The 26,967-nt window shown below is 43.3% G+C and overlaps 1 protein-coding gene across 1 annotated transcript in view; it reads left to right on the top strand.

Moving 5' to 3' along the window:
• Positions 1-241: 241 nt before the first annotated feature.
• Positions 242-26,967, top strand: part of ADD2 (adducin 2) — a 109,850-nt gene continuing 83,124 nt past the window's right edge. The window contains 1 exon segment of the mRNA XM_025354038.1: positions 242-602. The gene's annotated coding sequence lies outside the window, so the exon portion shown is untranslated.

The following is a 26,967-nucleotide window of genomic DNA, read 5'->3' as shown; positions in this document are numbered from 1 at the left end:
ACTCCCCTGCTGAGCGCTGGCCATCCCGGGCAGTAAGTGGTGTGGGGCCGGGGTGGAAGGAGGCTGGAAGCCTGGCTAGGGGGGTCTGCGGCGGCGCTGCGGCGAGGGGGCGCTGCCGGGCGGAGGGGGGCGCTGCGGGGCGGGGCCGCTGCGGGACGGTGGGGGGCGCTGCGGGCGGGGGCACTGCAGCACCGCGGCCCTCGGGCGGCCGGCTCGGCCCGCTGGAGGGGGCGCTGTGGGCACCGCGCAGCGGCCTTTTGTCAGCGCGCAGGGCCGGGAGAGCTCTCATTTCCTCCCAGCCTCGTGCGGGAAATGGCTTTAATTCTGACGGCAGGGCTGTGAGGAACTAGCGGGAACCCGAGCCTTTTGTCAAGGAACTGCGGCGTCCGTGGCCAGTCATCCCCGCCGCCGCGGAGCCGCTGCACTGCTGGGTGATCTCCCAGCAGCTCTGACGAGCGCGGGCTGCAGCATGGGCAGAAAACGCTGCTCTGCAAATTAGCTGGGTGGATTTTTTAAGCGCAACCCCCCCGCCCCCAAACCCATAAAATAACAAAACCAACCCGCAGTGGCCGACCGGAGAGAGCTAAGATGCCACTCAGGAGGTAAGGGTCTGGGGAGTGGGCTTGGTGGGCTGCCTGGGGTCGCTGGTGTCCTGGCGCGGAGACCCTGGCATCCCTCGGCCGGGCGGGAGCCGCTCGGCCCAGGTGGGGCGCTCTGTTGCCGAGCGCGTCGGTGCTGCAGCCCTGGCCGGCGCCAGTGTGTTTTGCGCCTTAAGGTTTCTGGTGATGATGTAGCATCGGAGGCTCCTAGGAAATCGGGGCTGCAAGCACTGGCCCCTGCTTGGGGATGGTGGGACCCTCGCCTGGAGCGTAACGCCTGACAGGTGGGGCTTTCTTTTGGGTCCGAATGGAGCGGCGGCGAGCCTTGCCTCGCCTAGCCGGGCGGGGCCGCCCCTCCTCTCCCCTCTCTTTCCTTCCCGCTCGGCCGCCGCCCTCCGGGAGAGCCGTGCGGGGCGGGCTTGGCGGGGCTGGGCGCGTCCCCCGGGGCCTCGCGATCGCCGGCGGCGCGGCGCTCAGCCGCATTGGCGGGCCGAGCAGGTGCGGCGTCGGCAGCCGCCCACATTGAGATCGGGGCAACCGGCACGTGAGCGGGCCTCGTGGGTTTGGATTTTATGCGACTCCACCACTTTGGAGGGAAAAAACCCCCACTGTCCCCGAGGGGGTCTTGCCAGTCTGTTCCCCTCTTCCATCTTCCCTCTCCTCTCCCTGCCTTCCCTCCCTTTCTGTTGCCGGGGCGGAGGCCATCCCGGTCCTAGAGGCGGGAGTCGGCGTCTGCTTGTTTTGAAATCACACCACAGCCTACCTGGTGTTGGGGGGAAGGGAGGGAGGGGCAGACTGCTTTAGGATGCAGATCAGGCTCTCGGGTCTGGCCTATTGTCTTGCCTTTTCTCTTCCTTCCTTTTCTCACCCCTAATCTCCATCTCCTGCCCAAAAATAAAAATAGAAAATAGGAAACAGAAATAGAAAATAAAAAAGCAAGCCTCAGCTCACACCCTATCAAATTCTTTAAAAAACTGTCATTTATCTCTGACACACGGTTATTACCCATCTGTTTCCTTACACCCACTCTTCCCTCTTGCCGTTTGTCGTCCAAGATTCAACGGACTCACATGAGCTTTATTGATAATAGAAATCGAATCTCAGTTTCCTAAATGCACATTTCGTGCTTTCTGAGTAACCCAAAAGGAGTGGTTGGTCTGGCATCCTGGCGGAAGCAAAGGGATTGAAGAGGGTGCAAGCAACTGCTTTCACTTCTAGTTTGTGGGTCTAGCTGGGATTCCTGAGATGTTTAACTTGTTCAGTGAGGGGTGTTCTCATTAACGGGATTAGAAAATTATGTTCTGTTTTTTTAAGAGAAAAATAGCAAGTCAGCATTTTAAGTGCTTTAAATGAATCTGACCAAAGACGAGAACTATGACGTTTCAGACTTGCAAATAATATCTCCATTAGCATATGAATAATATATGTTAGAGACTTAAAAGGGGGGTTTAGACCATTTAATATTTTTACTTTATAATGTTCTACTTTAATTGTGTAAGGTGATCAAACTTTTCTTTGTAGAGACTTTTCTCCTATAGATCAGGATCTTGCCCAGCCCTCCTCCCCCACTCCTCCGTGCATAGGGCACAAGTAAAAGCAAAGTTTTCATTATTAGTATGATGTCAACACATTTTGAAAAACCACTAAAGATGAATTATTCTTTGATCCAAAATCCATAAGAATTTTGTAGTAAGCCCTATGTTCTTTCTTGTCCACAAGAAAGTAGCCTTATTAGAAACATGCTTGTCACATACACAACGTACAACAATGCCTGCATGATATGCTGTGGTTTCTAGGCTTGGGTTGAATTTGTTTTAAATATTAGTATAGTGCTGGAATTAGCAGATCTCAGCTATTCTTAAGGTTAACAGATGAGCAAATGTGTTTGCTGGCAGTGGGTTTAGTGTTAAGATTTTAAATATATATAAAAAAGACTAGCAGATATATTTATTTATTACCACCTGTTCCACAAGGGATTTAAGATAGTTTACAGGGATTCGTAAATATGGCAAGGCAGCCTAACTTGGAAGTAGTTGGGAAAGAAAAAAGGACACTAAGGGTGGAGTCATAAAATGGTCTTAAGCATGAGGCTTATACAAAAACATGAGCATGATACCTTCTACAATGGCTACAGGCAAGAAACAAATCCAGCTCTAAACTTTCTTGCAGCATAAGGAAAAAAGAAATTGATGAACCCATGGCTTATATGTTTTATTCATTTGTTAAACTCATTCACACACTTCACTCAACAAACATTCAGTGAGGACTTACTACGTGCCGGGTGCTGTGAGACGGTGCTGTGAGACGTACTGGGAACAAAGGGATAAAGCAGATAGACGTGGTCTCTGCCCTGATGGGCACTTAAAGACAAATGTAAGAAATGGACATTCGTCAAGAAATCTCTCAGATGAATATATAATTACAAATTGTGATAACAGCTGTGTGGGAAAAACACAAAACACAAAATAATATATGGCCAGAACATAAAAACACAACAATTATTTTTTTATTTTTTACGTTTTGTATTTTTTTGAGACACAATCTCACTCTGTCGCCCAGGCTGGAGTGCAGTGGCATGATCTCAGCTCACTGCAACATCCACCTCCTGGGTTCGAGTGATTCTCATGCCTCAGCCTCCCAAATAGCATGCCACCACACCCGGCTAATTTTTGTATTTTTAGTGGAGACAGGGTTTCACCATGTTGGCCAGGCTGGTCTCAAACTCTTGGCCTCAAGTGATCCACCTGCCTCTGCCTCCCGGAGTGCTGGGATTACAGGTGTGAGCCACTTTGCCCAGCCGACAGTTCTTGATTCCCAGACCAGAAAGGAACTTTTTCCTAATATGACATAGTGTTTGAAATGATGCCTTCAATCACCTCCTCGTCAGACACAAGGACAAATTTCACAGGGTTGTTTTTTACAGGGGCCCTCAGCGTGACCTAATGATACCAGGCCACAGGTCTCTCAGCCCCCTGGGGTTCTGAAGATATCTTGAAGGCTCTGTGTATTCTCTGACATTCGTGGTTTTATTCCAGTGATAATCTTTGTTTTTGCGGAGTCTCGCTCTGTCACCCAGACTGTTTGAGTAGGGATCTTGCTCTGTTGCCCAGGCTGGAATGCAGTGGCATGATCATAGTTCACTGCAGCCTGGACCTCCTGGGCTCAAGTGGTTCTCCCACATCTCCCTCCTGAGTAGCTGTGACTACAGGCAGGAGCCACCATGCCTGGCATATTCCAGTGCTAATCATAAATAATTAGCAATAAAAACGTGTTCTGGATCATCTTGATGGCAAGGCTGAAACCGATGCTGGAGTCTGTGTTTGCCTTTGTATCTTTCCATTTGAGCCATGGACAGGACTGATGGCTCCAGCCACAGCCCATGGGAAGGGAAGGGGAGTTTGAATAGTGGAGAGAGTGAGTCTACACAGGGCACACACAGCTTGCCAACTCCAAAAGAACAGCTCCTGGCGACCACTGCTCTATTGGCAGGGATTGAAGATCTCATGCCAGTTCTACCTGTGTGTGGATCAAGTGTGCAGCAATTTATTAGCAGCAGATGTAGTAAAAACACAACAGAAAAGTAGCTGTTGTGGATTTTAACAATATTTGAATTAGATCTTCATTTAATGCATATTTAGTAACTCTCCAATAGGTACCTTACATCTAAGAAAATGAGACGGGGCCGGGCACTGTGGCTCACGCCTGTAATTCCAGCACTTTGGGAGGCTGAGGCAGGTGGATCACCTGAGGTCAGGAGTTCGAGACCACGCTGACCAACATAGTGAAACCCCGTCTCTACTAAAAATACAAAAATTAGCTGGGCATGGTGGTGGGCAACTGTAATCTCAGCTACTCAGGAGGCTGAGGCAGGAGAATCACTTGAACCCTGGAGGCAGAGGTTGCAGTGAGCCGAGATCACGCCACTGCACTCCAGCCTGGGCAACAGAGCGAGACTCCATCTCAAAAAAAAAAAAAAAAAAAGAAAAGAAAATGAGACGGGTAATTTGTTCTGATGGTTGAGTGACAGCAGACTGTCTGACTTCAAAAATTATTTTTCTACTTACTAGCTGTGAGACTTTAGGCAAGTTACTCAACCTCTCTGCTGCTCAGTTTCTTATGATAATATAGGAATAAATATATGGCATTGATTGCATGGCGATATTATAAGAATGAGTTGTTACATGTGAAAGACTTACCTATTGCAATAAATTAATTTTATTAATTTGATATTTTAAAGTTGATGGTTGTATTTGTATATTGTTTTGGCATTTTAATAATATAAAGCTGTAAAGCATAGGTGCTTAGAACTGGTATTTATGAGTATACATATTTAAGTTACATTTTAATAAAAGTGACTTAGGTCAACCACGAGGTCTATGAGAAATTTTTTCCTCCAAAAGGGATTTTTATATAGTTTAAGCATTTTGAACTATGTACAGGGGCACACATAGATTCTTGGAATAGAAATTTGAGTCTTTAGAAGAGATTGCAGCCACAATATTTGACTCCATATACCTTGGCTGCTACAGTTTTAGCCTGAAAGAATTTTAAAGCAGTAATACAAAAAACTGCCTGTCTTCAATGACAACCACCACTAAATCTTCCAAACTCGAAGAGCACTCATGGAATGGCAATCTTCTAGTAAAGATTTCATCCTGGTCTGTCTTCCAAGATAAACTACATAGGAAAGCTTTGCCAATGTTACTGAAAGAGATGAAGAGAAAGTATATCCTCTGTGGAGGCTAAACTTCAGTTGTATAGATTTAAACAAATTTATTGATTATATTATTCAAATTTATTTTAAACTTTTCTTTGTACCTAAGTAATCTGTCAAAGAATACAAAAGATGTTAGTCTCAAATGATATTTTTGGCTGGGTGCAGTGGCTCACGCCTATAATCCCAGCACTTTGGGAGGCCGAGGCAGGGTGGATCACCTGAGGTCAGGAGTTCCAGACCAGCCTGGCCAACATTGTGAAACCCCATTTCTACTAAAAATACAAAAATTAGCTGGGTGTGGTGGCGGGCGCCTGTAATCCCAGCTACTCTAGAGGCTGAGGCAGGAGAATTGCTTGAACCCAGGACGTGGAGGTTGCAGTGAGCCGAGATCACGGCACTGCGCTCCAGCCTGGGCAACAAGAGTGAAACTCCATCTCCAAAAAAAAAAAAAAAAAAAAAAAAAAAGAAAATGATATTTTTGACCGCTTTCCTTTTGCTATGTCCTTTAGCATATCCCTACACCTTTAAAACCATATATATTATATACAGTTATATTTATATATTTATTTGATATATAATTATGTAATTATATGCTATAGATATGTATTCGTGTGTTTTTTATATGTTTTTACATAGTTACATTTGATGCTGTATTACTTAGGGCCCTGATTGCCTAGGACTGATGGGTTTTCTGGGATGTGGGATTTTCAGTGCTGAAGCTAGGACAGTGCCAGGCAAATGGGGATGACTGGTTATCCTCTGTGACACAGACGTTGTGACCCTTGACTCTCCATTGTGGGGTGAATCTTCCGTATTTCCAGACCTTCTTTGTCTCATTGTATTTTCATTTTTGTCTTAAATTTTACTGTGTGATAAGAAATCTGGTCCCGCCTTCTTTCTGTTTTCATTTCCCTGGCGTGATGCTCATTCTCTTTCTTCTTAAGCTTTCTTCTTTTATGTCATTTTGATTTTTGTCTATTTTAAGCATCATAATTGGATTTTTAATCCAATTGTGACTAAATTTACATTTATTGTATGTGATACAGTCACAGATCTTCTAAAATTTTATTTTACATTAAAAAAATTCCAAGCTATTTTCCCATCCCGTTTCTTAACTTAAATGTAGTGTAAGAGTCCCTTGTTCTTTAGATAAAAGGGAAATTGTCTGCCCATTTTTTCTACTTGTCTTCATTAACATTAAAAAATATAGTTGTGTCTATTTGTTCTTTCATAAATAATGAGAGATTTAGTATACTTTAATTCCTTCCTTCTTTTTTTCTGTCACCCAGGCTGGAGTTCAGTGGTACGATCTTATCTCACTGCAACCTCTGTCTCCTGGGTTCAAGTGATTCTCATGCCTCAGCCTCCCAAGTAGCTGGGATTACAGGCACCAGACCATGCCCGGCTAATTTTGTATTTTTAGTAGAGACCGGGTTTCACCACGTTGGCCAGGCTGGTCTCAAACTCCTGATCTCAGGTGATCCACCTGCCTAGGCCTCCCAGAGTACTGGGATTACAGGTGTAAGCCACCATGCCCAGCTTTAATTTCTTTTTTGTTGCCCATCTATTGCCACTAACTTTTTGCCTTAAAAACATTTTGGCTTGCCAGGTGCGGTGGCTTACGCCTGTAATCCCAGCACTTTGGGAGGCTGAGATGGGTGGATCACGAGGTCAGGAGATCGAGATAATCTTGGCTAACGCGGTGAAACCCCGTCTCTACTAAAAATACAAAAAATTAGCCGGGCGTGGAGGCGGGTGCCTGTAGTCCCAGCTACTCGTCTGAGGCTGAGGCAAGTGTATGGCGAGAACCCAGGAGGCGGAGCTTGCAGTGAGCCAGAATCGCGCCACTGCACTCCGTCCAGCCTGGGCGACAGAGCGAGAGACTTCGTTTCAAAAAAAAAAATATTTGGCTTTTAGATCCAGATTATTTTCTTAAAAAAAAAAAAAAAAAAAAAAAAAAGCAGTGCATGCTTTTGCTTTCCAGAATTATTTTTGACATTTATATTATGTTTCCTAACCATACTAACAGCTGCTATCTAGACTGAGAGTTATATAGGTTACAACACTCAGTCCATTTCCTATGCTCAATCTTCATTTTCACTTATTCCTTGATTAGCTGGAATCTTTTTCAGGAAAGGTAGTATGTTCCGGTAGTTCTTGCTTGCCCTCTAACTTCTTTATGTTGCCCTCTCACGGTAACATCATCCTTTTGGGGCATACACTTCTTCATCATAATCTTTTTACCTAAAAACTCCAAATATTCTTCTTTTGTCTTCTGGCATTTTGTATGATGGAAGATAAGTTTGTTGCCAACTTTATCAAAATAACTGTATGAAAGCCCACGGAAGTTTTGTTTCTTTCCCTTGTAGTGACTACTTTATTTTAAAAAACCTTAAAATATATAAAACATAACAGATATAAGAAACGACATGAAACAAATGTGCAGTTTAGCAAAATATAAAGTGAATGCCCGTGTGACCACCATGCAGGTCGAGAAGCAGGACACAGCCAGCTCCCAGAGCCCAGTGTACCCTCGGACCACACCCTGCTTCCCCCTGGAGGTAACCACTCACCTTCCTTTTATGGTGACCATTTTCTTGCTTTCTTTTTATAATTTTATAATCTAAATTTGTATCCTCAAACAAAGTACATCAGACTTGTTTCTCAGAAACTTTAAAAAATTAGAATTGTACCATTTGTATCTTATTCATTGTTATAACATCTCCATGGTGACTACTCTGATGCTTCAAAAAATATAGATCAAATTTATTCCAAGAGTATTTGGAGCCCTGCTTTGCTTGGTGCTCTAAGACTCACTTTGTCTGATTATTGGGGAATCCAGCACAGCCAAGAAGGAAGTGGTTTGTGCAAGACAGTGGTCAGTTTTAGACAAGATGAGTTTGAGGTGGGGATGGCCAGTAGAGAGGCAGATGTATGCATGTGTCAGGGCTGGGACCCAAGGTCCGAGTTGCAGGTACAGGGTTATAAACACACATATGTAGGTTTCAAGATGGCACCATTGGCCTAAATATTTGCCTTCCTTTTCTTCAAAATGAACAAAGACAAACATAGTAAGGAAAACATCGATTTGAGTTTTAGAGAAGAGAACAAACACTGGGCCTAGATTCTTTAAGGACTCTGTAAAAAGTTAGAGTACAGATGGTGCCAGCCAATATCAACCAGCCCATGAGCATCAAGGGGCTTTCCTGGGAAGAAGCAGTGATGTCCTCTCAGCTGAGTGCTAGTATCCCCAGGCTTAATGCAACAGGGCTAGGTGGGCTGTGGTATGGTTAGTGGGGTGGGCATGAGGGATATAAATCCAAGGGCCCTGGGAAATCTATCAGCACTGCCACCTTGAGTGGCAGACCCCCATCTTAGTCTGCCTGTGTTGCTATGAAGGCATATCCAAGGCTAGGTAATTTATAGAGAAAAGGTTTACTTGGCTCATGATTCTACTGGCTGGAAGACTGGGCAGCTTGTGGAAGCCTCAGGCTGCTTCCACTCCTGACAGAAAGCAAAGGGGAGCTGGTGTGTGCAGAGATCACATGGCAAGAGAGGAAGCAAGAGAGAGGGGAGGGAGATGCCAGGCTCTTCTTAACAACCAGCTGTTATGGGAATGAAAAGAGTGAGATCTCACTCACTACTGCAAGAATGGCTCCAAGCCATTCATGAGGGATCCACCACCGTGACCCAAACACCTCCCAAGAGGCACCCCCTCCTTCAACATGAGCTTTGGAGGGATCAAATATCCAAACCATAGCATCCTCAGTTCCTCAGACATGTGCTGAGGGAGCTCCCAGTAAAGTGGGGATATAATATATCCAGCTTCAATCAAGGTTGATTCTGATCACTTCACCAGATGCAGCTAAAAATGAAGATACAAAAGTACGTAAATAAATGCTACTCCACCCAGCAGTAAATACCCGTAATGTATAGGGCCTCATCCTGCAAGCTTCCAGGGCAGAATCTGGAGGCCAGAGAGCTTAGGATCTAGGTACCTGAAAACAAATTTCTGTGCTCCATTTAATATCAGGAATGTTTATCTGTGCCTTTTTTCCAGTCTTGAAGTGGCTTCAAAAAACTTACTAGGCCAAGTAGTAAATCCCTGTGGCTTCTATCAGTAGCAGCTCTAAGGACCATTTGACATCCTTCACCCCATCCCCATGGCTCCCTGAATTGATTACAATTCTAGTGGTTTCCATGAGTCCAGGCTAGACTTTGGTTTCCATGTCGATGTTGCCTTCCATTCTGCCTGGGCTACTTTGCCTGGGTTTCTGTTTCATATGGCCACACTGCTCCTGGCTGAAACCCTGGATTACTTTAGAGTCCCCCCACCTTCTTCCCTGCTCCCAGCCCAGTCTTCCTCCATCCACAGTTTATCTTTTTTTTTTTTTTCTTTTGAGACAGGGTCTTGCTCTGTTGCTCAGGCTGGAGTGCAGTGGTGCAGTCACGGCTCACTGCAGCCTTGACCTCCTGGGCTCAAGCAATCCTCCCATCTCAACTTCCCAAGCAGCTGGGACTACAGTGTATGCCAACATGCCTGGCTAATTTTTTTTTATATCTAGTAGAGATGAGGTCTCACTGTGTTGCATAGATGATCTCTTTAAAACAAAAATCTAATCTCATCATTTCTCTACCTTCTGGATAAAGCCCAAACTCCTTACCTGCCTCAACTGCTCTTCCTCTTCTTCCTTTATGCTCTACCCCCTAGGTAGGCTGAACCACTCTATCTTTCTGAACATGCTTTCCCACCCTCCCAACCCTTCCAAAAGCAACTCTTTCTACCTCCTTATATGCCCTCTCCCCACCTTTTATCTAGCCAGTTAGTTCTTTTAGAAAGCCAATAAAATAGACAAACTTCCAGAAAGCCTAATTAAGATGAAAAGGCAAAAAACATTCACAAAGCTAGAAATGACATATGGAACAGCATGGAGAAAAGATGTGAAATCTCAAGAACACTGTGCATTATTGCATCCCAACATCTGTGAAAATCTTGATGAAATGGACTATTTCCACAGAAAATATGCATTACCAATATTTACTCAAGAAATAGAATGTCATGTTCCCGGATGGGAAGAACTAGTGTTATAAAGATGTTGATCCCTCACAGTTCCTGCCGCGTGGATGGCAGCCTCCCTGGTAACCAAAAGTGATGGAGATTTGTTCCTATTTTTACATTCCTTTGGTAATTTTCTGTGGAATTTTGAAAGGGTTGTTAAATGTTTGTGCTTGATTGTGAATCATTTTATTGAAGGCAAAATCAATACAAGGGCATTTGAATGTTATTTTTAAATTGTTTTTCTCAAAGAACAAATGAAGTTATTAAACTTTGAAATGCATGGAGGCTTTATGAAACACAATTTCATTTAACAATGGATGTGATTTTTCTGCCTGTGTTATTTTATTGAGTATGAATTTTATCTTATTTGCTTTCTTTACTCGGCATGGAGTCCCCATAAGAATATCTAGGGGTTTACTTTGAAAAATCTACTGTGAAAAGACAGGAAAAGTGAGGGCGGATTCGGTTCTTTCCTCCTTTCCTCATGTCAGATGGCATAGCATCCATACTGATTATCTCAGCATCCCTTTTTTTAGAATTTATTCTCCTTCCCTCTTAACACCATATTTCTCTTAGATCTTTCCAACACCCTCATTTGTGTCTTAAATTAGCTACATCTGTTACCATAGTTATGCAGTATCCAGCTTAACCGTTCCACACTCTTTCCTACCATACTGTGTGTGAGACTTCCTCTCTCTTATTTCATAAAATATACCACTATTTTTCTTTATTCTTCTCCTGTCCCCAAACTTTTAGTTTTTAAGGCAACACTTGTTCATACTTAATGAATCAAATAGGACTGAAGGCCTTCTAATAAAAGGCAACAATCCCTGCCCAAATCCCGCCCCAAATCCCTTATCCACAGGCAAACCAATTTTAGCTGTGTTTTTTTCTGCTGTAGATATCTCTGTATCTCAAAATAATATGCATGTACTGCTGTTTCTGAATGTATCAACTGTGATCGTTGTCTAGTGACTTTCTGCCATAAAAATTAAGGTTGAATCGGCCAGGCGCGGTGGCTTATGCCTGTAATCCCAGCACTTTGGGAGGCTGAGGCAGGTGGATCACTTGAGGTCAGGAATTCAAGATCAGCCTGACCAACACGGTGAAACCCTGTCTCTACTAAAAGTACAAAATTAGCCAGGTGTGGTGGGGCATGCCTGTAACCCCAGCTGCTTGGGAGGCTGAGGCAGGAGAATCACTTGAACCTGGGAAGTGGAGTTTGCAGTGAGCCAAGATCGCGCTGTTGCACTCCAGCCTGGGTAACAAGAGCTAAACTCTGTCACAGAAAAAAAAAAAAAAACAACTCAAGGTTGAAGCTTACTTGCACCACACCTCCATTTCCTCACGTCTCTTCTAGCCATCTGGCAGCTCCAGACAATACATTCATTACAACCAGATTTCCCATTCCATTCACTGTTGATCGTGTCACCTGACTCTCTACACCATAAATAAGGCTATTACCACCACATCTCCTTGCCCGCTCCCTCCTTCTCTAGCTGTACATTTACTTTTGTACTATCAAAGTTGATAAAATATTCTGTTCCCTAGCCATGGTTGGTTTCTATGATTTGTCAATAAGGTAATTAAAACAGCTGAAAACTCTTAAAAGTGTTCAGTGTCTGACTGGGTTGATATTGTTTACTGCATAATAAGTAGCGTGCTAGGATTTCATCTTTTTTTTTTTTTTTTTGTCTTTTTTTTTTTTTTTTTTCCTTTTTGTGGAGAACGGGGTCTCGCTATATTACCCAGGCAGGTCTCAAACTCCTGGGCTCAAGCTATCCTCCCGCCTCTGCCTCCCTGAGAGCTGGGATTACAGGCGTGAGCCACCGCGCCCGGCCTAGGATTTCATCTTTCTTAGGACTCCAGTGTCTCAATCCAGGGAGGAGTTCACATGAATTGTTATCTGGGGCCCCGTAAGTGACCCCCTGAGATGGGCTTTACTCTGGGGGCACCAATACCATCATAGTATGGCTCTAGCTCTCTCCTGCAGTGTGTGCAGTTTCTCTAAGAAGACCCATCTAGTGATTGAAGCTAATAAATCCAGCAAGAACAGTTTATGCATGCTATTTTGAGATAAAGAGATAACTGAGTGACTGGCTGGGGACTGCTGTATGTTGGGGGAGGAGAAGGGATGGGCAGGATCTGCTGCTCTTTATGGAGACCTGCAGTTTACCCCGTGTTCAGCCTCTTTTCTTTTCTCTTTCTTTTTTTTTTTCTGAGACAGAGTTTCACTCTTGTTGCCCAGGCTGGAGTGCAACAGTGCAATCTCGGCTCACTGCAACCTCCACCTCCCAGGTTCAAGCAATTCTCCTACCTCAGTCTCCCAAGTAGCTGGGGTTACAGGCATGTGCCACCATGCCCAGCTAATTTTTGTATTTTTAGTAGAGACAGAGTTTCACCATGTTGGCCAGGCTGGTCTCGAACTCCTGACCTCAGGTGATCCACCCACCTTGGCCTCCCAAAGTGCTGGGATTACAGGCATGAGCCACCATGCCCAGCCCAGCCTCTTTTTCTCTTTTTTTTCCTGCCCTCCACAGTACTTGCCATCTCAGAGTCCAGGACGTCTTTGGGGCTCTGCTAGACAACTTGGCTGCCTCCCTGCCTTAGTTACCTCTGCCTGAAATCTAGGGTGTGGTTTCTTTCATCCTCAAACATTAATCACCAGTCCCCCACTAGCTTTTTGTTTTCCAGAAATTTGTTGAAATCTGTCCTCTGGTTATGACCTGATTTACTTTGTCCTTGTGGGGTAATATATTTTTCTTTCCTTATTAGTATGGCCACAATTTATATTCAAAGTCTGGTGAACTTTGCTTTTCTTTGTTACAAAAATGCCTTCAAGTAGCTGCAGTCCTTATCCACTCAATTCCAGTATCTTCTCCCATCTAGAATGGTCCAGACAGATGAAAACATGCTTCCTCCCTACTAAAAGATGATTGACTTTTAGTTTACAAACCATTCTAACAAGTTCAGTTATTTCTCCTCAAGAGACTCAGAAAACTAGAAGTGGCATTAGAAAGAACAGTTTGGCTAATAGTTTGAAAGGGATTAGGATAAAAATGAGGACTAAGAGAAGATGTAAACTTTCCTTAGGAACCTGGGTGCCAGTTATTTTCCAAGTGCTGTGGAAGGTTACTGGTCAGGGTCGCTAGTATATACTTGACTTAGACCTGGAAAGTAAGGAAGTAACTAAGTGAACTAACAGAGTAGATCCTCACAGAGGAAAGTGCTGCTGGCTTTTTTTCACCTGGGTGAGAAGGAGGGATTTGTGGGTGCCAAGGCTCTTGTTCAGCAGTAAATATGGAGTTACAATGCATACAACATTTCAATTGCCATTATGTTTTCATCTCTTTGGAGAGTATTGCCTCATTTTTCAGTCTTAGCGATGATCATGAAGACAGTTTTTGGAATCCTGCTGTGTATCTTAACTGTTGAAGTTACAAGTTGTAAAGTTACAGTTGGAACCTGTAGTTGTGGGTTCAAGCGATTCTCCTGCCTCAGCCTCCTGAGTAGCTGAGATTACAGGCACGCGCCACCATGCCCAGCTAATTTTTTGTATCTTTAGTAGAGATGAGGCTGGCCAGGCTGGTCTCAAACTCCTGACCTCGTGATCCGCCCGCCTCGGCCTCCCAAGGCCGATGACAGGCATCAGCCACCGCGCCCGGCTGTAAACATTTTTTAAAATAGATAAATTTGACCTGGATAGCAGCCCCACTGTTCATTTTTATGAGGAGAGGGAGGGAGGGCTAAATAAAAAATGTTTAAGAAAATGTGCATTTACATTTGCTGGAAGTGTACTAGATGATGTGTAGTTGGTCACAGTGGTAGGTAAGTGTGTGGTTCAACCCAGTTCATCAGTCAGTCAACAGGTGTTTACTGAACACCTTCTATGTGTGGTTACTGTGCAGTGCTGGGGATGCCACGAGCCAGGAGTTTACACTGTAGTGAGTAGAGACAGACACTAAGCATAAAAACAAACAGTGTCAAGCATTGATACCTATTATGCAGAAGATAAACTCATTTTAACATGAGGGAGGAGGCTGCTTTTGCCAGAGTGGTCAGAGAGACTCTTTTGGGAGGTAGCAGTGAGCTGTTTCAGGTGGGTTTGTGAGACTGGATCAGAGGATGAGCTAGTGCTGGCTGACTGCAGGTATTTTCATTATGCCATTTGAGGCCACATCCTTGGCTGAGAGTGGAGTGAAGAGGGAGTCAGGGAGATTTGAGATGAGAAGGTGGGAAATAATCCTGTTGAAGAGTCTGTACTTTGAGGGAAGGGCAGGTTGCTTGGCAATGTTAAGAAATTTGAAAGGTGTAGCGGGTAATGTGAAGTGAGTCTAGTCTGCAGAGTTTTGTGCAAGGGTGAATGGCTCAGATGCAGGCAGGGGCAAGGTCACATAGGGTGTAACTAAGGGTGGGGCTCTGTGAGGTAGAAACAGTGGTGGGTGAGAGGGCAGAGGAGTTAGAGGTGTTTTGCAAGGGAATGGTTACTTACACAACTGGATGGTTTAATTTAAGCTATACTAGAAGATATGGGAAAAGTAGAGTTTGGAGGTAGATAATTAAAAAGTGATTAGCAGGTATCAGAGATGTTGGAGAATTGCTAGGAGGTGGGGTGCCAGAGTAGGTGAGCTGGAAGGGGATGGTCAAAGAGCAGGATGTTGACATCCACACATTGAAGGTTGTGATCTTGGTGGCGGCAAGATCTAGGGTATGACCATGGGAGAGGGTGACTGAGGCTGGGGTGGAAGGAGAGATAAGTGGCATTGGAGGCCATGAAGATGTGATGGTGGGTGTCGGGTGGATCACTGTGTAGATGTCAACATCAGCAGGAATGAGTAAGGAGAGTGGTGGAGGGGAAGATGGTTAGCCAGGAGCTGGAGTCCTCGGAGAATGAGGGGAGTGGCTGGGAGAGCAGTAGAGGAGAGTCAGTCACAAGGAGGAGTGACAGGAAGTCAAGTTGGAAGACTGTGCTTCCAAGGTGATGGGGTTTTTGAAGGAGTGGAAATAGTTGGAGGTGACTATAGGGCTCGAGGAGATGTGCACCCAGGCCCTAAGTACCTGGGGTGTGGAAGAGAGGGCTGTGGGGCAACAGTGTGCTGGGGGAGAGCCACACTTTAGCTTCTTGGTTTGTGGATCACAGAAGTGGGCTTTATGTAGCTGAATTTGGAAGTGCTGCGAAGAATTATGTGATTGTTCAATTCGATTGGTTTCCAAGCAGGAAGGAAGGTAACCAAGGAGGGATTATTGACTTTGGGCTTGTTCAAAACTCAATTAAAGGCAATTAACAGTACTTGGTGTTGTTTACCAAAGCACTTGTCTCAGGAGGGATCTCCTAGCAGTTCTTGTGAATTGTAAGAACTCCCTCCCTTGAGGCATCTTGTGTTTTCATGTCATTAATTCTTGCCTCACCCTTCAGCCATAAATCTCATGGAGGGGACAGAAGGCTTCTGTCCTTTTGTGTCATCATCTTGCTGTGGCTCTATGATGACTCCCTTGTCTAGCCTTGTTCTGCTGACGGTGACCTTTAATGTAATAAAATGCTTACAGGAATAATGAGAATTGATGGGGAAGATGCACTTTCTTGTGATTTATGCCTCTATGCATTAGAATATGAGGACATGTTGGAAGAATGAAGCATTTTGTGGGAGAGCGTAGGGTTTTTCAAATGCATGGCCGAAAATCTCAAAAAAGCATCCTGTGCTACCCGGCAATTCTAAGGCATTTACTTTCCCACTTTCCAGAATGACGAATTCACTCTTCTTTTCTCTAAATTTCCTTTCCTCTCCACCCCACCCACCTTTCTAGGTGCCTCCAACTTCATTGAGAAACACAAACAGTGAGCCCGGAGCTCCCCCATCTTCTCACCCCCCAGCCCCTGACACACATCCCTGACATGCTGCTATGGGTTGAGTGGCCCCTGCTTCTATCAGAGGCCATCTTTCCTTCTGGGCTCTGGGACTTTTTCCCTCTCGCCATCTCAAAAACACCACCATAGCAATTGGCCTTTCTCTTTTCTGCATCATCAGGCTCTTTCTTCCCTCCTCCCTCCTCCCATTTCTCCCTTTATGTTCTCCTTGAAAAAGTTGCCTTTGCTCCATATCTCTTCCTGTTCCCCACTGTTTATACTTGTCCTCTTATGGCACTGAGGCTATTCTTGTCAAGGTCATTGAAGATGACCTCCATATTGCCAAATCTAATAGCCTCTTCTCTGTTCTTATCTTACTTGACAGGTCAGCAGCATTCAACACAGTTGACCACTTCTTGAAACATTTGGATTATCTGGCCTGGAATACTACCCTTTCCTGGTTTTCCCTTGCCTCACTGGCTATTCCTCCTTTTCTTCTGTGCAGTTCCTTTTCCTCCACCAGACCTCTAAGTGTGAGAGAGCTTTGCCTTGCGCCACTTTGTCTTCCTTATACACTCTCTGGTGAGTTCTTTTGGGCCTTGGCTTTAGACTTCATTTATGTGCTGATGAATCCAAAGTCCCTATCTCCCCAGAACTCTAATTCATTGCTTCTGGAACTTTACTGTGCACACTGATCACCTGGGGATCCTGTTCAAATGTAGATTCCAGTCTTATTTGTCTGGAGTGGGGCCAGAGACTTCGCATTTCCAATAGGCTCCCAGCAATGCTGATGTTGCTGGTCTCCAGATCTTGCTTTGGGTAGTGAGGCTGAAAACCTGTATACCTAAGTGCTCCCCTGACATTTCTGCATGCATGTCTTACAAGCATCTCAGACCAAACCTAAATGACCCTGTTAGAGCTCTTTATTTCTTTACTCAAACCCATTTCTGTCTGCATTTTCCTTATGTCATCATCCCAGTTGCACAAGCCAAAGATTTTGGAGTTGTCTTTGGTTTCTCTTTCCTTCACTTTTTCATTCATTCTATCAGCAAATTCTGTTGGCTCAGTCCTCCAAAACATATCCCAAATCTTTCTACTTGGCTCCATTATAATAGTAGTAGCTGATATTTATCCAGTACTTCCTACATATCAGGCTGTGTTAATGACATATATTTATAAATATTTAAAGTCTAATCATCACAATAACCCTATGAGGTAGATGGTATTATTATTCTCATTTCTTGGATAAGAAAAGTGGACACATAAAAGGCAATAAATAATTATTTGCGGATTGAATACATGAATATACTTTATAACTTATAACTAGGTAACCCTACATAGACCTGCAGTTTATGACCTAAAAAACCCCAATTTATTCTCTTGGTTATTTTTCTCCCTTGTTGTAAATATAATACTCAATAATGCTATTGATATGCTTAGAGAATTAGGGTTTCCGTGTCCTTGGTAGGCACCAATGACATTGCAAACGTCCATTGGCAAATGTCCAAAGGGTGTGTGTGTTACAGAATTTGTAGTGTCTTTGGCTTTAAACCATTTTTGACAAAGGCTATATGCATTTAAGGTACTAAAAATGTTTATGGCTAATAATTACAATGTCATGATGTGCCTTGCTAAGATATTTTGTCTTGTGTGTCCTTGTGAAAAGCGGGGACTCTTATATTTCCCATCATATCTTCGCATTTTCTGGAACTGGTGAGGTATCTTGAGAGAATGACTTGAAGCTCCAAGATGTGTTCCTTTTCATAAGTTTCCTTTGTCATGATTGATTTTGAGAATATTGTGCTCTGTGCTGGTTATCACAGTTACAGTGTATGATGATAAATGATTGGTGCTCTGGATAAAACAACCAAAATAGTCAAGTAGATGGAAACATAGGCTTTCGTATGACCAAAGCCTAAAAGAATCGAGTTGTTTAGATTGGAGAAGAGCAGTTAAGCAACTACTTTGTTATGACATTTATTGTAAAGGAAATCTTTAGTAAGCTTGTTCATAAAATAAAGACGTCTTTTGTAATGTGAATAATTAACCTAGTTTTAGGAGTGTAAGTTTCTTTTAAGAATCAGAAAGGGAGATAAATTCATTTTTGGCCTAGTAATTTCTATCACAGCCCTCTAAAAGAATCTTCTCTTTTAGAACTTTTAAGACGCTAAGGCAAACATAACACCAAACATAACACTGTATTCCTTTTTCTAGTTTAGTTCAAAGAGACATCCTAGGAAGTAAGATTTTTCTGTATAAGTGAACTCAGAAAAGCTAACAAGGTACCCTAAGTGTTAATAAGGGCCTGCTGCTCCGACCTCATCTCATCCAGCCCTGCCTGTCTTTAGGTTTCTGAGTAACAAGCGTCAACTGTTATACACCTGAAACACTCCCACTGGAATTCCAGGGTGTCAAAGTGGAAGAGATCAAACACATCTTCCAGTCTAAGCTCTTCATTATAGAAATCAGACACATGAAGCCGAGAAAAGATAAGGCACTGATCCAAAGTGAGGCGGATAATTAATGGCAAATTCAAGGTTCCTGAAAAGTTTTTCTTTAGGGCATTTCTATTCAAATGTCAGCGTCTCCTCCCATTTTTAATGTCAGAGTTTTCAAGATGCTATTTGATTTCAAGGAAAAGTGACAGGAAGAATATCAATTTTTTATAGGAATGTAAAATATGGTAGAGGAGCTGGGGGTGCAGGGAGGCAGTTTCTCTACATGGCCAGGTCTCAGTGTTGACCCTTAATTCTCATCCCTAGACACAGGAAAACCGTAATTTAGACATGGTTATAATGCTATAGAGTATATTAGTTTCCCAGGGCTGCCTTTACAAAGTACCACAAATGGAGATGGCTTGACATAACAGAAATGTATTCTCTCTCAATTCTGAAGGCTAGAGGTCTGAAATCAAACCGCTGACAAGGCCGTGCTCCCTCTGAAGGCTCTAGGGTACTCCTTCCCTGTTTCTTCCTACCTTTGGATGGTGGCAGTAATTCTTGGCATTCCTTGGCTTGCAGCTACATCAATCCAGTCTCTGCCTCTGCCATCACACGGTCTTTCCTCTCTGTGTGTGTCTTCTCTATGACTTTGATGACTAAATCTTCCCATTCCTTATAAGGATGCTGACTGTTGGATTTAGGACCTACCCTAATCCACTATGACTTCATCTTCACTTGATTGCATCTGCAAAGATCCTGTTTCTGAATAAAGACAAATTCACAGGTTTCAGGTGGATGTGAATTGTTGGGAGACACTTTGGGGACATGAATTTTGGGAGACTTTTCTGTTTCAACATTTGCTAAGAATCTATGTTTGTACCTCTTGGAAAGGTATGATGTTTCCCTGGCTGAGAGAAAGAAAAAGAAAGAGCAAGCCTGAGCATGTGCACACCTGGAGCATTGTTTCCTAAGATATATTTGGTGGGACATTATTCCCAAGAGATGTAACATGAAATAAAAGTGTCCATGGCCAACAGAATTTGGGAGACACTGTACTCTGCCCCCCTCTCAAGAGCATCATCTGGCACCTACGATATAAAAGGCTCAGAAAGGTCCTGTAACAAGGATCTGTGTTTACCCTACTGATCCCCAAACTGATTGGACAGGAAAATCTTTTGTCTGTGTAACACTCTATTGGTTAAGAATTGCCTCCAGCTGCATGAAGCAGAAACCTAGTCATAGTGGCTTAGCCAAATAGGGACTTATTTCCATTCCCTAGAAAGTCCAGAGGTTGGCAAACCGGGGCTGGTGCAGCGACTCCTTATGGCACCAACATGCCAGGCTCCTGTCAGTCTGCTCTGCCATGCTTAGCAGGTGGTATTTTTTATCCTGAAAGTTTGCAGCTACTCCATTTCCAGCCTTTTAACTACCTTCTATAAAGGGAGAAGGAGGAGGAAGAGGTGAGAGAAAAGGATAGTATTTCCATCAGGAAATTAGACTCTCTTAGACATTCCCAGAAGATTTCTGCTAACACATTATTGACCAGGGCTGTATCAAATGGTGGTTTCTAGCTTCGGGGAAGACTGGGAAATGCGTTTTTTTTTTTTTTCTTTTTTCTTTTTTCTTTTTTTTTTAGCTGGCCATATTGTTTCCTGATAGGCAGGAAGAAGGGGAGGTAAATATTGCCTAACTAGCAGTGACTGCCACACATATAACTTCCCCTGGCATTAGTGACCAGGAAGTTGCCCTTGTTAAACATTTGTCCTAACTGTCCTTCACAAGAGAGTGCTTCCTATGCAATTCTAGGTTTTTAGCATTAGCCTCTGATGTGGTTTGGCTTTGTGTCCCCACCCAAATCTCATCTTGAATTATAATCCGCTGTTCCCCATGTGTCATGGGAGGGATCCCGTGGGAGGTAATTGAATCATGGAGGTGGTTTCCCCCACGCTATTCTCTTGACAGTGAGTGAATTCTCACGAGATCTAATGGTTTTATAAGCGCCTGGCATTTCCCCTGCTGGCTCTCATTCTCTCTCTTGCTGCCTTGTGAAGAGGTGTCTTCTGCCATGATTGTAAGTTTCCTGAGGCCTCACCACCCATGCAGAACTGTGAGTTGGTTAAACCTCTTATCTCTATAAATTACCCAGTCTCAGGTATTCCTTCATAGCAACATGAGAATGGACTACTGCAGCCTCCAAGTTTGATCCTGCCAAACAGGATCTGTACTGAGTTAGTTCAGTACAGCTCAAGCAGTTTAAGTGTGCCCATACTCATATAGCTCAGTGCTGCACTAAGTGCCTTTTACATTATTTAATGGCTTGAACTGTGTTGCACTCCTAAGCTAATTTCATTTTCTTTAATGTGCTATAATGGCATTTGGGACTTACCTCTCTACAAACCTCCAAAATCCTTTGGACATATAGCTGCCACGTTTAAAGTAATATACTTGAAATGCATTGTAGAAGCAATGCTTTCTTCTGGCCAGCATTTTAAGTGGTGAAAAGACAGAAGCTTTCACCTTCTCAAAGACAATGGATGCTATAGAGTGGCTCAGAGGACCTTGTCAGTGGCAGCGGTTTTCAATGATCACTTCTGTGGTCACACATTCTAGTCACCAGGGGAGCCAAAGAGAAAGCCTCCATTCCCAGGTAGGAAGTGCTCTGCTTTGGATCCAGATAAAATGGACCTGCTTTGAGGAGCCTATTGTGGCAGGAGAAGCCATAAAGATCTTTGTCTTTTAGTTCTCCTTGTTTTATTTACCTTAAGTGGTCAGAGAGGCCACACAAGACCAGAGGGAAGGAGTCTAGTTACTTCAGCATAACTCAGCTTACTTTGATGAATAATAATGTCAATGATAGCTATACAGAGACACAGAATAGATTCCAAAAAAGGATTCCTTTTTTATCAGTGTTTGAATATGTGACCTTCTAATTTTACCTCTAAATACTTGGAGTGAGGAGGAGGGCAGGACCCATATGATAAGGCAATAATGTCTTCAAACTTAAGAACAGAAATTTTCTTCACAAGTGAGGGCATGGTGTCCCAGGAGAAAAACTATATGGAGGTTGTGCCATCTCCATACCCTGCTGTGACCACAGACTCTTTTTTTGGTTCTGGGTGCAAAGATTTAAAAAACATTTGTTTTTCCTATCAGCAATAATATGTCAAGATTAAAAAAAAACCATTAAAAATGTATGCCATTATAAATTTTCAAGGAAGTACAGGTCACATAAAGCTTCATATCCAAAGGTGGCAGTTGAAAAGAGCAAATGCCTTTGTACCATTTCGATTGTTGACCTACTATACAAAAAACAATTGAATTTCAAATTATAATCCCATTGGGTGCAAAGGAAACAGTTTGTTTTCAAATTTCCACTGAGTAATGTTTCAGAAAGGTCAATATGAGATTATAAGTGACTCCCAAGTCTCTGGCCCATAAAGAGAAACTGTCCCTGGACACAAAATGTGTGCAGAAGATATAAAGAAAAGGGTAATGTAGCAGGAGACAGGATGGGTTTCTCTTGCCTGAGTGACTATGCTGTGGCATGATGGGAAAGCATGACGTGTAATGGGTGAACACATAGCATGATAGGAAGGCACATAGCATGATGGGAGAGCATGTGGCATGATAGGAGAGCATGTGGCATGATGGGAGAACACATGGCATGATGGGAGAGCATGCGGCATGATGGGAGAGCATGCGGCATGATGGGAGAGCATGTGAAATCATGGGAGAGCACATGCATGATGGGAAAGCATGTGGCATGATGGGAGAGCATGTGACATGATGGGAGAGCACATGGTCTGATGGGAGAGCATGTGGCATGATGGGAGAACACTTATCATACAACTCTGGATTGTAATCTTGAGGTTCAGCTTTCTTGTTTAAATCCATATTGGACTCTTAGGCTGGGCGCGGTGGCTCATGCCTGTAATCCCAGCACTTTGGGAGGCCGAGGCAGGCGGATCGCGAGGTCAGGAGATTGAGACCATCCTGGCTAACATGTTGAAACCCTGTCTCTACTAAAATATACAAAAAAATTAGCCAGGCGTGGTGGTGGGCGCCTCTAGTCCCAGCTACTCAGGAGGCTGAGGCAGGAGAATGGCATAGACTCGGGAAGCGGAGCTTATATAGTGAGTCAAGATCGGCGCCACTGTACTCCAGCCTGGGCAACAGAGTGAGACTCCATCTCAAAAAAAAAAAAAAAAATCCATATTGGACTCTTAGCTCCTGGAGTGCAGGGACCATTTGCTAAATCTTTGCTGTCTCTCAGCACTTAGCCCAGTTTTCAAAAACTGTGAGAAGAGTAGACATTTGGAGAACAATGATGTTTAAGTAAATCTATCCAAAAACATTTGTCCCATCAAAAACATTTGGCTCAGATGCTAGCCTGGCAGGCCCAGGCTGTGGGTCAGTGGTGGGAAGGCCAGGCATGGGGGCTGTTGCTATCTTGCCAGAGTGTGGAGCAGACTTGAATTCTGAGGCGGCAGAGAAGTCCCAGAGGCCAGTGGACTCAGTGAGTATCCTAGGGCTACACAGCTGACAAACTAATAAATACAAACTTGACTCCAAGTGTTTTCTCTCCCGGCCCAGTGTTTTCCCATCCTACCCTATTGGGGACGTGGTAGAGTCAGACTCCGTGAGTTAGAATCCTAATTGCCCCCAATTACTAGCAATGGGAACTTGCGCATGTTTACTCACCTCTCCTACTGTTTCCTCATCTTGGTGGTACCTACTTCATTAAGGTTATTGTGGGGACTAAAGGGTTAATGCTTGGAGTTAGTGCCTGGTCCCATGAATGTTCCATAAGTATTAGCAGCTGCGAGCTGTACTACTGCTGATGCTTTTAATGTTTTCATTTTCTTTAAAGCTCCAAAAAGAAAAGGAAGCTGAGTAGTATGCTAGGTACTGTAATCAAAGAGAACTATTCGAGAGAGTTTTATCATGGTAAATACTTCCACCCCCCACTGATGAGCGCCCTCAGAGCTCATAGGAGAGGCCTATTAATTCTGCTCCAGAGATCAGAGAAAATCTCACAAAGGGGTTGACATTTGAGCTGGGCCTTACAAAGCAAGTTGGAATATTCTTGCTTGGTTCGATTCCTTCTTGGAAGAATCCCTTTAATCACAAAATCCCTTTATTTATTGGGTGCTATTATACAAGTCATTATCACAACGACAGTCTCACTAGCTCATTATTGAGTTCTGAAAAAAGGATATCTATTATTTACAACTTTTCCCCATCATTTACATAACCTGTAGGTTTTAAAAATAGATTTGTTTCGCAGTGAATTTAGATAAAAACAGTCCTTATTTTAACAATAACTCACATTGAATGATATTTATGTAATATACACAGTTAATCTGTTTCTCTAACTATTGGCTACAGGGCTTGGACTCAATTTATCTCCTCTCTGCAGGGTCTTTTGTTGCCCTTGGATTCCACCTCACATATGTCCCTGAGTATATAAACTGATTAATCATAAAGATGGTGACATTCCTTGGAGTAATTGGACATTATATAAAAAGCATCTGCTGCGCTTTCTCAAGAAAGAGTGGCAAGCAATCTACTGTTTCCAGCTGCTCTCCTGGGAGGGTTTTGGTAAGGCTGTAGCCTGGCTTTGGATGCAGATCTCCTGCCCCTCCCGCTCTCCCAGCACATGCCATTTTTCTGTTTTGTGTGGGGATGTTAGAAACACTGTGAACTTCAGAGAGGCGGCCTGCGTCTCAGGAGGAGACCAACCCTTTCACATCTGAGTACAACGTTCACACTCTGAAGGCCTCCTCTCACATCTTAACTTGTTCCATCTCCTCTGATTCTGTACTTTGTGGCACTGTCCAGAAAGGAGTGTGGGAATAAGAAACAAAACCGACAACAACCCTGCAGCAAGAATGGGGTTGGGGCACTTCAATAGTTCAACTTGAAATCGTAAGTTTAGTTCCATTAACTGATCCAATGCTCGAAAGAAGACAACTAGAGGTACATTCAGGTCACCACCAAGTCCTGTGTTTTGTTTTGTTTTTGTCTCCTAAACATCCCAAGCCTATCTACTGTTCTCCAGCTCCCCCAGCCCCTGAGTTCAAGCCCCGTCTTCCCCATCTGAACATCTGCTGCTGCCTCTAACTGACCCCCACACTCCCACTAGTGACCCATCCCCTATTCTATTTTTCAGTGTGAGCATTCAATATGCAAATGGGTCCTTGCTATCCTCCAATTTAAAGCCCGTTAATGCTTCCCATTATTCTTAGAAAAAAGGCAGAATTCCTCTGTGCTCGAATCTCATAGACCTTACCGTTTGCCACTCAGCTTCAGCCACAATGGACTTCTTTCGGCTCCTTCAACTTATCAAGTGCTGTCCGGCCTTCAAGCCTTAGCATTAGCTGTTCCCTGCACTAGCAATGCCCTTTCATGTCATTTATATCTCAACCTTTGACCTCTTCAGAGGGCATTTTCCCTTTTTCTCCCTGTCCTAGTATGTCTATATGTATTGTACATACATACAGCTATACAAACACATACACACAATTTAGTTCAGAACCGTTTGAATAAAGTACAGATATAATGCTATAATAAATACTTCAATGTGTGTTTCCTGAAAACAAAGACATTCTGTTACATAATAACCCAATACAATTTTTGGTAATTGTAAACTAGACAATTAACATTGACAAACCTTTCATAAACCAGGCAATTAACATTGATACAATCCTATTAATCTATAGGGTTTATTCAAATTTCGCCACTTCCAATTATTTCCATGGTGGTTACCAAATGGTGAATATGTTGCCCTATTTTAATTCTTTTCATAGTTCTTATTACTCTGAGTTTTAAGAGTGTGGGATGTATTATCCGTTTAGGATGTAAACACTAAAAATAAGCTCCTTACCTGGCCTGTTTACTACTGTATCTCCCCTGGCACCAGGAAGAGTGTCTGACACATAGAAGGTAAATATTTGATTGATGAACGAATGAGTAAATGGCTGACTGGATGGCTATGACCTAGCATGATTTGGCTGCCATGTGTCATCCCTGCTGCCCCCTCTAGGCTTTTCAGCTCTGCTCTGGCCACACTAGCCTTCCTTTAATTCCTCATGCTCTCTATGCTCTGATCTACCACAGGACCTTTGTACATGCTATAGTACTCTGGCCTGGAACACTTTTTTCTTCCTATTTCATTGTTGACTCTTATTTTTCCTTACAAGACTTGATGACTTTAAATATGGTATAGCCACAGCTTCCAGGAAGCCTCTACTCTGGGTTTTTCAAACCAAATTTATTTTAAAATAGACCTGGCAAGTATCTCAGAATTTTACAAACTTCTTTGAAATGTTACACACTTGTCGAGAAGAAAGCAGCATTTTCTTCTCTTCTACCAGTGTTAAGTATTTTGAAGCAGATATTGTCCCTTATAAATTACCTAACTGATTGTAACATACAAAGCAGCCTGGAGAGAGGAGACAGCCATAAGATGCCACCTCTTCCTCTGTGAAATGCTGAACTTTTCCTTTAGACCAGAGGTGCCTTATGCTCACATTTATTTCATGGTAATCCAGCTCCCAGAGAAGTGGAGTAAAAATACGACCAAATTATATTTTGCACATGTCCTTTTATGAGTCATATGCTACTGTATGTATTATCCAATTACACATGCATAGTACTGTGTGGGGTGATATATGGAGAACCACGCCCTATTCCTCACGTCCGCTAAAGAGATGTTCGAGGATAATTTTGACTCCAGCCAATATTGAGCGTACTGACAGACTATGGACTCTGACCCATCTGTCATAAGATGTGACTTTGCTGTGATAATGTTGACCTCCTTAGCTAATTCATTAAATACAGTCTTGGATTCTTGAGTGCACTGTGCTATCCAACAGCAGTACTAATATTTTTGAAGCAAGATTCTCACTTAACACATCTATACCATAGGATCCATAGGATAGGATTTAATAAGATTTTCAAAGAGAGTGTATGTTTTTCTCTCGTGGACAAAGTTAAACTTACTTTGACAAAATTAAATAATATCACATAACTTAAAAAAAATAACATTAAGATGTATGTAAGTATAGCCAGGGACCTCGTTTGTAGGCTCCCTAGGTGCTGTTCAAATGATGTTCTATGGCAGGGAACACAGAACTCTTTTGCCAGATTTATACATACAGAGCACATCAAGGACTTGAGTGGACTGTACTGCCCTAAAAGGTCAGCCCCAAAGATAGATAATGGCTACTGTACTTTGTTTTCTTTGCGGCATTCCTCTTATTTCATTCACTGTTGTTCTTTTTTTTTTTTTTTTTTTTTTTTTT

Source organism: Theropithecus gelada, chromosome 13, assembly GCF_003255815.1.
Source record: "Theropithecus gelada isolate Dixy chromosome 13, Tgel_1.0, whole genome shotgun sequence".
Classification (NCBI taxonomy): Eukaryota; Metazoa; Chordata; class Mammalia; order Primates; family Cercopithecidae; genus Theropithecus; species Theropithecus gelada.
The sequence above is the reverse complement of the archived record's forward strand: the minus strand, read 5'-3'. Positions and strand labels throughout refer to the sequence as shown.